Source organism: Pantherophis guttatus, chromosome 4 (genome assembly GCF_059756535.1).
Source record: "Pantherophis guttatus breed Tessera chromosome 4, ASM5975653v1, whole genome shotgun sequence".
NCBI classification, from domain to species: Eukaryota; Metazoa; Chordata; class Lepidosauria; order Squamata; family Colubridae; genus Pantherophis; species Pantherophis guttatus.
In genome coordinates, this window is record NC_142066.1 from 151,852,205 (window position 1) to 151,865,501 (window position 13,297).

Below are 13,297 nucleotides of genomic sequence, written 5' to 3' on the forward strand. Positions count from 1 at the left end.
TTTCCTGGCTAAAAAAACTCAGTAGCTTGAAGATCTTAGTGCATATTTTTGGAAAATTGAAGTTTCTAGTCCTTAAGACAGAAGAATTAGTACATGATTTCCAGAGGTGGTATTCAGCCAGTTCAGACCGATTCGGGCGAACCAGTAGCAGGAACTGTGGCCCGTCCACCTGCCTGGACCTAATGCCATCCTATTTAGCCATGTTTTTGAGGCTGGGTGCATGTGCGGAAGACACGCGTGTGAGCAAAGTGTAGGTGTGGAAGGCCGGGCGCAGGGGCGTAAGGTGGCAACCAGAGATGGGTTTCAGCAGTTTCTGACCAGTTCTGGAGAACCGGTAGCAGAAATTTTGAGTAGTTCGGAGAACCGGTAGTAAAAATTCTGACTGACCCCACCCCCATCTATTCTCTGCCTCCTGAGTCCCAGCTGATCGGGAGGAAATGGGGATTTTGCAGTAACCTTTCGCTGGATTGGGGAGGGAATGGAGATTTTACAGTATCCTTCCCCTGGAATGGGGTGGGAATGGAGATTTTACAGTATCCTTCCCCTGGCATGGGGTGGGAATGGAGATTTTACAGTATCCTTTCCCTAGAGTGGGGTGGGAATGGAGATTTTACAGTATTCTTTCTCTGCCACGCCCACCAAGCCACGCCCACAGAACCGGTAGTAAAAAAAATTGAAACCCACCACTGCAATGGATGGAAACGAATCAAAGAGAGAAGCAACCTAGAACTAAGAAGAAATTTCCTTACAGTGAGAACAATTAATCAGCAGAATGGCTTCCCTCCAGAAGTTGTGGTTGCTCCAACATTGGAAGTTTTTAAGAAGAGATTGGACAACCACTTGTCTGAAACGGTATAGAGTTTCCTGCCTGGACAGGGGGTTAGACTGGAAGACCTCCAAGGTCCCTTCCAACTCCGTTATTCTATCCTAAAGCTGTGCTACTTTGGGGGAATTAAAATGACAGCTAGAGCCAACTTCCTAATCTTTTTAAAAAAAAGATCAAGCAGAGATATTCAGAGATGGACATCGCCAGAATGCTGGAATTCAATTGGTTGTTCTAGGACTATACGCATTATATGTAAGAGCTAGAGCAAAGTATGACTTGGAGGAGGGAAAAAATCATGGAATTTTCCGAAATAGGGGAAGTATAGTTTTAAATACCAGGTGTTGTGAAGGAACCACAGAGTAGAATTATGCCTTTTATGCCCAATATCTCAACATCCTAGAGGAATATAAGCGGCCTCTTCTGGCAACAGGGTACTGCGTGAACAGCGCCATAAAATCTTCTAGCTGGGCACCTAGATGGAATACCTTATTATCAGCAAACGCATTATATAGCCTTAGGCTAGCTATTATCTCTCAGTCTTAAACTCTCCTTTGCAGTGTAATCAGAATAATAACACATCATCTTACAAATGGTTATTGCAAGATTTACGGAACCTTAAGGAGGCCTCTGAACACTCAGAAATATCATTGTCATCATCATTATCATCACCATCATTTTCATGAAGGAATCTTGTCAAGAAACTAGGATTAGCAACTCTTACTGAAATATAAACTCTACATTGTGGCTCCATTTCTGGATCAAAGCTCACTAGAACAGGGGTCTTAGCTTGTAGCTCCCGCAAATTATTGAGTGTGGTCTTCCAGTCACCCTCCAGAGGTTGCCATCACATCTCCTTTTTCTGGTTTAATAGAAGGACAAAATTGCAATTTTTATGTATTCAGTATGTCTGAATAAACAGATGCTGGTTTTGCTTCCTGTTAAACAATATTTCAACTCAATCAATGGCATCTATTTTTCATCATGACCCCATGCCACCCCTCTGCCCCGCCCTTTTCTATTTATTTATTTCTATCCCACCTTTATTATTTTTACAAATAACTCAAACTGGCAAACATGTCCAACATACCTTCCTCCTACTATTTCCCCCATAACAACAACCCAATGAGGGAAGTCACCCCCCCTAGAAGAATGAAATATTTTGAGAAATATTAAAAAGGCAGAATATTATATTTCCCCTAAATGAGAAATAGAAATCTTAAGGGAGACAGAAACTCAGAGCTTCAGCTTTCTGCCCCCAGCAAATATTTGGTGCCCATTAGGAAAGACTGGGCCAGCCTATCTACAACACAAAAGACCTTCAGCTCCAGGATGATGGGATTATTCTTCAGGGAAAAGCCATTCAGCCACAATAGGAACTGCACAACAAGCCCCTTTGTTACATCAGCCCAAGCTTCAACCAAGCTTGACTCAGATAACCTACAAAATCAGTTATGACCTCTGCATAGCCCCATGGGAGTTTGACAGCAACCAATAGAATGCATGCTCTTGCCACAGGAATAGGAAGCTCAAGTTCAAAGCCCAGAGACGGTATAAATAGCTCACTCTCCACTTCATGTGGTCAGCTGCCCAGGACATCAAACCTATGTGGTCTTATTCATCAATAAACCATCTTTCCAATCAGCCTCCATGTTTCCAGTGTCTTTCTCCCCGCTTGGAAGTGAACCAGATGAATATTTCTTCCAACACTTTTGAGGTGGGAGAGTGACTGGTTCAAAACCAGCCAGCCAATTTTCATGCCTAAAGCGGGATTAGAACTCCCTGTTTCCCGGTGATTGGCCCAAAGTCTCTCAGCTGGCTCCCCTGCTTGAGGCAGACTAGAACTCACAACTCCCACTTTAAGGGTAGGCAGTCTCCAGCTTGCTGTGCAGAAGTTATAAATATTTGTGATGTGATTAGTCTGAGTTTTTACACCAAAAGTTTACAAACTCAGAAGTTTGCAATAAAGAAACAATAAGTTAGGTAGCCTCCAACTTACAACCATTCGCTTAGTGACTGTTCAAAAGTTACAACAGAAGTGAAAAAAAGTGACTTATACTAGTCTTTGCCTTTACATACTATCGCAGCCCCTCCATGGTCACATGATCAAAATTTGGGCATTTGGCAACTGGCTTGTATTTATGACAGTTGCACCATCCCAGAGTCATGTGACCACCATGTGTGACCTTCCCAACCAGCTTACCACAAGCAAAATCAACGGGGGAAGCCAGATTTATTTAACAACCACAGGATTCACTTAACAACAGTGTCAAAAAGAGGTCATAAAACTGGGCATGACACACTTAACAAGGGAGCCTCTTGCTTAGCAAGAGAAATTCTGATCCCACTTGTGATCATAAATCAAGGGCTATCTGTAATTAAAAGGGGTGCTTTCTAAGGTATTTCACCTGGATGCAAAATAGCAGCCCCGCCTAAGAGAGATCCTCAGGTATCATGAACGGCGTTTGTAAGAGGTGTTGTTCAAAGGATGCACTTCAGTGGCCCTTTCTTGGCTTCCTCTCTATCTGCTGTTTTTTTTTTAAAAGCAACAATCAGAAGGCAACTAGCGAGAAAGTAACCAGTCCTTTAAGTGTCTCGCTGCCCAATTGACCATGGACGACTTTAACAATTCTCTCTCGCTCATTTGTGACATTGTATTAGCATGACCGCCTTCGTCTGAAAGCAATCATTCTTATTCAAATATTGCTGTTTCCATCTCCCCCTTTGACTTTGGCTGTCTGGCTGTTTCTGCCCTGCCCAGCTGGTATAAGAATCTTTCTATCCATCTCCAGCAATTCAGGAATTCTGAAAGAGCTCCTACACTGGACAGCTAAATCCCTGTCTGCGTGTTGTCTTCTCCCTCCATTCTGCATGGATCCATTTCAATCAGCTGTTTAAAAAAAAAAAACCCAACTTGGTCCATTCTTCTGCATCTGAAGAAGAATGAGCAGATCCCATTTCTGGTTTGCTCTGCTTATAGCAAAAGGGAGAGGGTGGGAGAGAGAGGGAGAGAGAGGGGGGAGAGAGAGAGGGAGAGAGGGAGAGGGGGAAGAGAGAGGGGGAGAGGAGAGAGAGAAGGAGGGAGAGAGATGGGGAGAGAGGGAGAGGGAGGAAAAGGGAGGGAGAGGGGGAGAGAGAGAGGGAGAGAGGGAGAGGGGGAAGAGAGAGGAGAGAGAGAAGGAGGGAGAGAGGGGGAGAGGGGAGGGAGAGAGGGAGAGGGGAGAGGGAGGGAGAAAGAGGGAGGGAGAGGGAGAGGAAGAGAGGGGGGAGAGGGAGAGAGGGGGAGAGAGGAAGAGAGGGAGGGAGAGGAAGGAAGAGAGAGGGGGAGAGGAGAGGGAGAGGGGAGAGGGAGGGAGAAAGAGGGAGGGAGAGGGAGAAGAAGAGAGGGGGGAGAGGGGGGAGAGGGAGAGAGAGGGGGAGAGAGGAAGAGAGGGAGGGAGAGGAAGGGAGAGAGAGGGGGAGAGGAGAGGGAGAGGGGAGAGGGAGGGAGAAAGAGGGAGGGAGGGAGAGAGGAAGAGAGGGGGGAGAGGGAGAGAGAGGGGGAGAGGGAGGGAGAGAGGGGGAAGAGAGAGAGGGAGGGAGAGAAGGAGAGAGAGGGGGGAGAGAGAGGGAGGGAGGGAGAGGGAGGGAGAGAGAGATATACAGACACACAAACACACAGAAATATACACAGACAATTTCACCATCCCTTTATTAGAAGAGGTCACTGGATGCTATTGAATTTGTTGGTCATTTTCTGCTGTCTCCACATTTATCCTGAAGTTCTCACCTGATGGAGCTCCTGCAAATACATTCCTCGCCTATGAAGTGCCACCTGCTCTTTGAACAAGAGTCGCAAATTTAGGAGAACCCCAAATTACAAACCTGGTCTGTCTGGGATTTTAGTTCCAATGCCATATGGAACTAAAATGTCAACATCCCTGATCTTGAAGTTCCTTGCACCCAAAGCCATTCCGTCTTGCCAGTGTTCAGGCAAAGCCTGCCGTCCCCCATCCAGACTCCTACCCCACATCCTCCAAACTCTGTGAGAGGGCAGTGACAGCATCGCTTGAGTCATGAAAGTCTGAAATCACCATTCTCCCGCTGTCTCCTTTGCAGTCCAAGAGACTAGGGCGGGCATTTTCTGAGGCTATTTCCCCATCCTTGATATAGTTGTGGGCTACTCTGATTCTTCTCTGACCATTTCTAGGCAGCATCTCATCCCAAAGGTGCTTTTTTTTCAAGAGGCAACTGGACTTTCTGGTTTTTCTTTGAAGATGTTTCGCTTCTCATCCAAGAAGCTTCTTCAGCTCTGACTGGATGGTGGGGAATGGCAGGAGTTATACTCCTTGCAGACAGCTGGTCATTTGCATTCTTTGAGAAGTGAAACGTCTTCAAAAGAAAAAAACAGAAAGTCCCAGTTGCCTCTTGAAAAAGCACTTTTGGGATAACCATGACCTAGATGACTGAGAATCTCCATAGGTATCTAGGCAGCATCTCTTCTCTCTGTCTCCCAAAGTTTTCCCCCATGACATTACAACTGATGACATTAAGACAATGACACCCATCTGGCAAAATTAACACTGAACCACTGCAAATTCCATACTGGCCTCATGATATCTGGCCCTCAATTATATGTGTGATGATATCAGCATGGACGTGTATTCATGTACTTTCCTGTCGTCCTGGTTGGAGAATTCTCAAGGGATGCTTGCGATAACAAGAGGTGGGCCAGATATGGTTGAAACTTTGATTGCCACAAAGTCTGTTCTCTCAAGAGAACTCAGATACAGTAGAAGACTTCTAGTCCTTGTCTTACAACCACAATTGAGCCCAACATTTCTGTTGCTAAGCAAGACAGATATTAAGTGAATTTTGCCCCATTTCATGACCTTTCTTGCCATAAGTGAATCACTGCAGTTGTTAAGTTAGTAACACAGTTCTTAAGTGGCTTCCCCATTGACTTTGCTTCTCAGAAGGTTGCAAAAGGGGATCACATGATCCGAGAGTCACAAGAGTTATAAATGCCATATGTTTCGGAGTATAAGACACACCTTAGTTTTTGTGGAGGAAAATAAGAAAAAAGCTGATTGGCAGGTGGATCGGCCTCCCGGAATACCCCTAAGCAGCTGTTTCCAGAGGTGAATTTTAGTAACAGGTTGGTTGGTTGTGAGCTCTGTGCTTTGCTTTTTTTTTTTCTGCCTCTGAAAGCCTCCGAAACAGAGCTTCAGAAAAAAAGGCTTTTTTTCTGAAGCTTCTTTCAGAGGCTTTTATTCTGAAGGACTATCTGTACTCTGTTCAATCTCCTTTCTTTGGTATTGGTATGTAGATTAACCTCTTCCTATCTGTTGGTTATTGTATCATTCTCCAGATTTGTTAACATAGTTTGGTTAGAACTTTTACTGATTCCTCTTTTGTTGCTTGCCTTTCAGAGGCTTTTTTTCTGGAATTCTGTTTGGAGGCTTTTTTTCTGAAGCTTCTTTCAGAGGCTTCTTTCAGCCTCTGAAATCTCCATTTGCCAAACTGGGTGGGGCTACATTCGGAGTATAAGATGCACCCAGATTTTCACCCTCTTTTTGGGGAGAAAAAGGTGCACCTTATACTCCGAAAAACACATTTCATGCCAGTTGCCAAATGCCAGAATTTTATCCATGTGACCATGGGGATGTACAGTGGTTGTAAGTGTGCAGAACAATAGCCAGAGCAATAGCACATACTTATATTCCGCTTCACAGTGTTTTACAGCCCTCTGTAAGCGGTTTACAGAGTCAGCTTATTGCCCCCAACAATCTGAGTCCTCATTTTACTCACCTCGGAAGGATGGGAGGCTGAGTCAACCATGAGCTTGTCAGGATTGAACTCGTAGCAGTAAGCAAGTGAACCCTACTAATGTCATTTTTTCAATGCTGTTCTAAGTTCAAACAGTCACTAAATGAGTGGTTCTAAGTTGAGGACTACCTGTGCTGAATGTCAGCAGTTTGTTTCTGACGTTTTTCTTTTAAAACAGGCCACCTGTTTTCATTTCATTTCAAAGAAATGAAAATTCCTTTGTTTTGAATCAACTGCTCCTTCCAGCTGACCAAAAGAAATTTGGAAGGAATTTTCAGACATGCTGAAAATCAAGTAAAGAAATGTTTAAAAAACCAGCCCTAAACTGCTATCTGATAATACAGAGCAAGTTGTCCATATTTCTTTATTGATATTATTACAAAATTGCAAATACGATATTCCTAGAGCTATAATTTAATAGCAATTCCCGATAATTTAAAAATGGAATTGATCAGTCAGCAAAATAAATCACAATAATCAATCCAACTCACATGACTGCAATTTCCGCTCTCCCCCCATCCCCAATTTCTCTAGTTGAGCATCTTAACTCACAACCGTTTGCTGCGCAATCTTGGGACTCATCATGAATTGGTTCCAGGAGGCTCAGTGAGCACCCAAAATGACGAGTACCAAACAATTTTTTTCCATAAGGAATAATGTCAATAAATTTAATGCATTCCCAAACCCAAGACAATGCACATTTTTAAGGCAATACATAAAAAGATAGGGTTGTGTATCATTACTTTACATGAGAAATAAACCTAAAAATTAATAAATACTTAGCGTATTTTTCGGAGTATAAGATGCACCCACCTTTTTTGGTGAGGAAAAGAAGAAGAAGAAATCTCCCTCTGCCTCTGAGCAATTTTGCCTCCTTGCAGCAAACAGCCTGCTTTACTTTCATTTTCATTTTCAGCATAGCTTGATTAGCACAAGGAAAAAAAAAATCTGCTCCAGCAATTTACCTCTTTGCAGCAAGCAGCAGAGCCCTGCGCAAAACAGCTGAGAGCAAATCAGCTGAGAGTTGAGAGGCCGATCCAATCAACTTGTGCTAATTAGGCTGTGCTAAAGCTGAAAGGAGCTGTTTTTTCTTGCTGTTTGCTTGCAAGAAGGTAACTGCTGCGAGGCAGAGGCCAAAGAGTGGGGGCCAGTGGGTGGGCGGGGCTACATTCAGTGTATAAGATGCACCTAAAATTTCACCCCTTTTTAGGTGGGGGGAAAGGTGCGTCTTATACTCTGAAAAATAGGGTAGATTAAATAAAATGAAATCTTCGCTTTACTGGTACTGATTTTTTAAAAATGCAAAAATACACAACATGATCACAGAAGCTAAAATAAGACTACAAGGGGATGTGCACAGGGCAAAAGTTACTGCATGACTAATGTGTCAAACTTTTGTTTCAGTTGGAAAGGTAGCAAGTCACAAGGCAACCAGCAACTTTAGCTTGCACATTGAGTACTAAACAAAAGACAAATATTGGGACAAAATTTTCTAATCAAAATCCATTGAGTACCAAATTTGATGAGTTTCAAAGCAGTTGAGTACCAAAGTATCTCTGTACAAGATTCCCTCAGTCTGCCTGGTACAATCAGACATATCCAGGTGTAGGAAGCCCCCTCCTTCCCCTGCAAGAATGAAATATTTGGGGGGAATATTAAAAGAGGCAGAATATTATATTTTCCAAAAGGAGAAATGGAGAAACATGTTCTTAAAGGCAGAAAGCAGCCCCAGTCTTGCTGCCAGAAGAGACTGGTCTTTAGGAATGGAGATTTTGTATCCATTCAGAAAGAACTGGGCCAATGTATTCATAAACAAAACGTCTTCAGCCACAAGCTCCCACCAAAGGCTGGAACTGATAGGGTTAAAAAAAAGTAGAAAAACAAAGACTCCTAAAATCTACATTCCCCCACCCACATTCTCAGGACAGGCCATTTAGAACATAATAGGATTTACCCACCACCATTAGAATAGCAAAAGACACAAGGTTCGCTACATTGCACAACCCCCTGGAGCATCTCAATCATCAAACCCTATAAAGAGCAATCCACTCACTCAGCCATTTTGTCAGCCACCCCAGAAACATGCTGCTGTCACTGAAGTTTCTGGAAACCAAATAAACAGAGACCTTCTTTCCTTTTAGCCAGTCTCCATGGATTTTTTTTTTTTTAATTTTTCCCGGCTTAGAACTAACTGGACTGCATTTTTCCTCCAACACAGGGCTCTTAAAGTAACTTCTCCATTTAACAAAATCCCTAAGCTGCTACCAAAACAGGGAGTAGTTACGAAGAAAATTTCATAGCCAAATTAAAAAAAAAAAATCTTCACTTCTTGGCTCACCAGCTGTCCCCAGAAATCAAGATTTAGAAACAGGATCTCCACCAATTTTGCAAAATGCTTCCTTGATTCCTTGCTGATCTCAGGGTTTACTCTGAACACAAGGATACAGGCATAGAAAAGTATATTTCTCTTCGTTGATCTTCAAGTTTGCATTCTTCCTTCTGCTTTCCTTCAGATCAGGAAGTTTGTCCTCAATTTGCAACTGGTTGCTTAGTGACGGTTCAAAGTTATGATGGATCATGAATGGACGGTCTCAATTCAAAGTTTGAATGTCTGCCCTTCCACCCCCACCCCATGGTCACGTGACTGCTTGGCACCATTTTTGGCTACCTGCAGCATCCTACAATTATGTAACTGGGATTAATCCTTGACTTAAGTTAACTTTGAAGGATTACAGAAGAAATAGTTGGTGAGCCTGCCTATTATGCTTGTAAGTCACAACCTCAATTGAACCCCAAGTTTCTGTTGCTAAATGATGGCTGTTAAGTGAATTTTGTAATTTTGTAAAATTAGTAATACAGTTCTTACTCGTCACTTGTTAAATGGCTTCCCCATTGATTTTCTTGTCAGAATGTCACAAAAGGTGATCATATAACTCCAGGACACTGCAACCATCATAAATATATGCCAATTGCCAAACGTCCAAATTTTTTTTTAAAAAAAATTGATTTATATGCCGCCCTTCTCCGAAGACTCAGGGCGGCTTACAATGCGTTAAGCAATAGCCTTCATACTTTTGTATATTTATACAAAGTCAGCTTATTGCCCCCACAAACTGAGTCCTCATTTTACCTACTTTAGAAAGGATGGAAGGCTGAGTCAACCTTGAGCCTGGCGAGATTCAAACCTGCAGTAATTGCAGGCAGCTGATCTTAATAACAGGCTGCTTTAGACCACTGTACTACCAAGGCTTTGATCATGTGTGAAGCAGTGGGATGATCAAGCATTGGAGAAGTAATGGGGTTTTGTAGAAGGAGAGAGCCTGGGCTTGGGGCTTCCTTTAAAAGGAACTGAGAATTTTCTATTTATGCGAATGCACAGGAGGAGGTAGTCCTCATTTATCAACTGCCATATATCCAGGCAACTCTGTCATTAAGCAATGCAGTTGTAAAGAGAAACATCAAATGTCTGTGTCCACCTTAGGCCCCATTGCTAAGAGGTCTGTAAGGGACGTGCATAAGTGCACTAGCGTACCTACCGTCCATGTCCTAATATTCCTTTTTTACTTACTCTTTTCATGTATTCAAATTATGTTTGTACTTTTACCTGTTATCTTATATATGCTTGACAAAATAAATAAATAATAATAAAATAGTTCCAGCAGTGGTCATGAAGCAAGTCACTCATAGCTGTTCATGGGGCTGTGATTTCTGGCTTCCTGCCAACTTTGACTTTATAGGAAGCTGACTATAAAAGTTGCAAGTAGCGATCGCATGAACCATGGGAAGCTTTGACCATCATAAATGCATGCTGGTTGCCAACTGCCTGAATTGTGATCACATGACTGCAAGGATGCTGCAACCATGACAAGTATGAGGACCAGGGGTGGGTTTCAAATTTTTTTACTACTGGTTCTGTGGGCGTGGCTTATTTTGTGGCATGGCTTATTTTGTGGGCGTGGCTTGATGGTCATGTGACAATTATTTCGGATTTAGCAGAGGTACTGGTCTACCAGGCTGTGCCGATCTACCCATTTATTTTTGCAGGCACTGATCTACTCATATATTTTTGCACGCACTGGTCTATTCATGTATTTTTGCAGGCACTGGTCTAGTCATGTATTTTTGCAGGCACTGATCTACTCACGTATTTTTGCAAGCACTGATCTACTCATGTATTTTTGCAGGCACTGGTCTACTCATGTATTTTTGCAGACACTGATCTACTCATGTATTTTTGCAGGCACTGATCTACTCATGTATTTTTGCAGGCACTGGTCTACCCATGTATTTTTGCAGGCACTGGTCTACTCATGTAGTTTTGCAGGCACTGATCTACTCATGTATTTTTGCAGGCACCGGTCTATTCATTTGTTTTCTTTTAACACTGATCCGCTGTAGGGCGGCCCTTTGAAGCCCCGTGGCAAGAGTTTAAACAGTTTTTTTTCCTCTAGCCATCAGCTGGGACTCAGGAGGCAGCAACAGATTGGGGGTGGGGCCAAATAAAAGGTAAGAATAATGTAGGGGGTGCGTGGGGGGTCGGGGGGTCAAGAACCGGTTCGGTGACATTATATCATCACCGCTACCGGCTCAGCAGAACTGGGCCGAACTGGGAGGAACCTACCACTGGTGAGGACCTGTCCTAAATTTTCTGCGCCACCTTAACTTTGAATGTCTATGGAGATTCTCAGTCATCCAGGTCATGATTGTCCCAAAGGTGCTTTCCCCCCTTTTTTCTTTCAAGAGGAAACTGGACTTTCTGGTTTTTCTTTGAAGATGTTTCACTTCTCATCCAAGAAGCTTCTTGGATGAGAAGTGAAACATTTTCAAAGAAAAACCAGAAAATCCAGGTGCCTCTTGAAAGAAAAAGAAAAGGGTTAACTTGGAATAATTACCGGTACATAACAAATATTTGGGGAGCCTGCCCATTATATTTTTAAGTCATGACCAGAGGTGGTATTCAGCCAGTTCAGCCTGGTTCAGGCGAACTGGTGGCTCCGACAATCAGCTGGTCCCGCCCCCTGCCCTATCCTGTCCTTTTTCTCCTGCTTTCTAGCTCATCTCAATCACGCGGCACAGCTGATTCCCCCCCCTCCCCGCTGTTCTACTTACACTGTGGCTGATGTGGAAGGTAAGCAGCTGAGCTTCTAAATGCTGCATTTTCAGCGCGAAGCGCGTGCTCACCGAACCAGTAGTAAAAAATTTTGAATTCCATCACTAGTTATGACAGTCATAAAGCAGGTCATCACATGACCGATTTTACCTTTTTTAAAATCACAGATATTAAACGAGTCACCACGGTCTTCAAGTGAATGCACAGTTGTCAAGCAAATGCCTCAGTCATTAAGCGAACCTATAGTTTGCTATGGGGTGTTTTTGCCAAAAACTGGCAGTAAATTATGGTTTTTAGGCCAAAATGTTCTAAATCACAGTCATCTGACTACAAGGCCCCGCAAATATTCCTTGACTTACGACCACAAATGGGCCCAACATTTTTGTTGCTAAGTGAAACATTTGTTAAGTGAGTTTTACCCCATTTTACAACCTTTCCTGCCAAGTTGTTAAGTGAATCACTGCAGTTATTAAGTTAATGACATGGTTGTGGAGTGAATCTGGCTTTCCCCATTGACTTTGTTTGTCAGAAGGTCGCAGAATGACCCAAGGGACATGTGCAACCGTCATAAATATGAGTCAGTTGACAAGCATCTGAAGTTTAATCACGTGGACCACAAAAATGCTGAAATGGTTGTTAAGTGTGAAAAACTCTTTTTTTTTTATTTAAAACAATACATCAAAAAAAAAGAAATAGTCAAACAAATGATCGTGACAGGAACTTTACATGATATTTACACTTTCTACGGTATGTAGGTTTCAGTCAGATTTAACATATATTAAGCATAATCCTGGTTATACTTGACTTTTTGGGCGTCTGTTGTTCAACCAAATGTACCATTTGTCCCAACATTGGAAATATACGGAGTCCTTTTGATTCTCAATGACTGACTAAAGCATTGAAGTGTGAAAAACTCTTATCACTTTTTTTGCCTTTGTAACTTTGAATGGTCAGTAAATGAACTGTTGTAAGTCAAGGACTAGCTGAGGTTGTTAATGCAGGCTGGTGGGTGCCCAAACAGATATTAACACACCCTGTTCCTACTTACCATCCAGATCCAGACACCAGTGGTGGGTTTCAAATTTTTTTACTACCGGTTCTGTGGGCGTGGCTTGGTGGGCATGGTGTGGCTTGGTGGGCGTAGCTTGGTGGGCGTGGCAGGGGAAGATTACTGCAAAATCCCGATTTCCTCCCGATCAGCTGGGACTTGGGAGGCAGAGAATAGATGGGGGTGGGGCCAGTCAGGATTTTTACTACCAGTTCTTCGAACTACTCAAAATTTCCGCTACGGTTCTCCAGAACTGGTCAGAACCTGCTGAAACCCACCTCTTCCAGACACGGTTGAGGTTATCTTTTTAAATTATATATATATAATTTATTAGATTTGCTTGTCACCCACCTCACTTCGAAGGGACTCCGGGTGGCTTATACGAACATTAAAAGCCAATAAAACTTTATCTCTTGCGCAAAGCTCTTGCTAGAGCAGTCGAAGTTTTCAGCCTAAAAATGCATTCCCTTACACAATGTTACACTCTTAACCTGGTATACAAAGATTC

General features: G+C 42.9%; 1 long non-coding RNA gene across 1 annotated transcript in view; it reads right to left on the minus strand.

The window, feature by feature from the left end:
* Positions 1–4,504: 4,504 nt before the first annotated feature.
* The window catches only part of LOC117654788 (uncharacterized), a 72,932-nt gene continuing 64,139 nt past the window's right edge, over positions 4,505–13,297 (minus strand). Inside the window, exon 3 of the long non-coding RNA XR_004588394.3 lies at positions 4,505–4,604. This is a non-coding gene — a long non-coding RNA (uncharacterized LOC117654788). The remainder of the gene's footprint in view (positions 4,605–13,297) is intronic.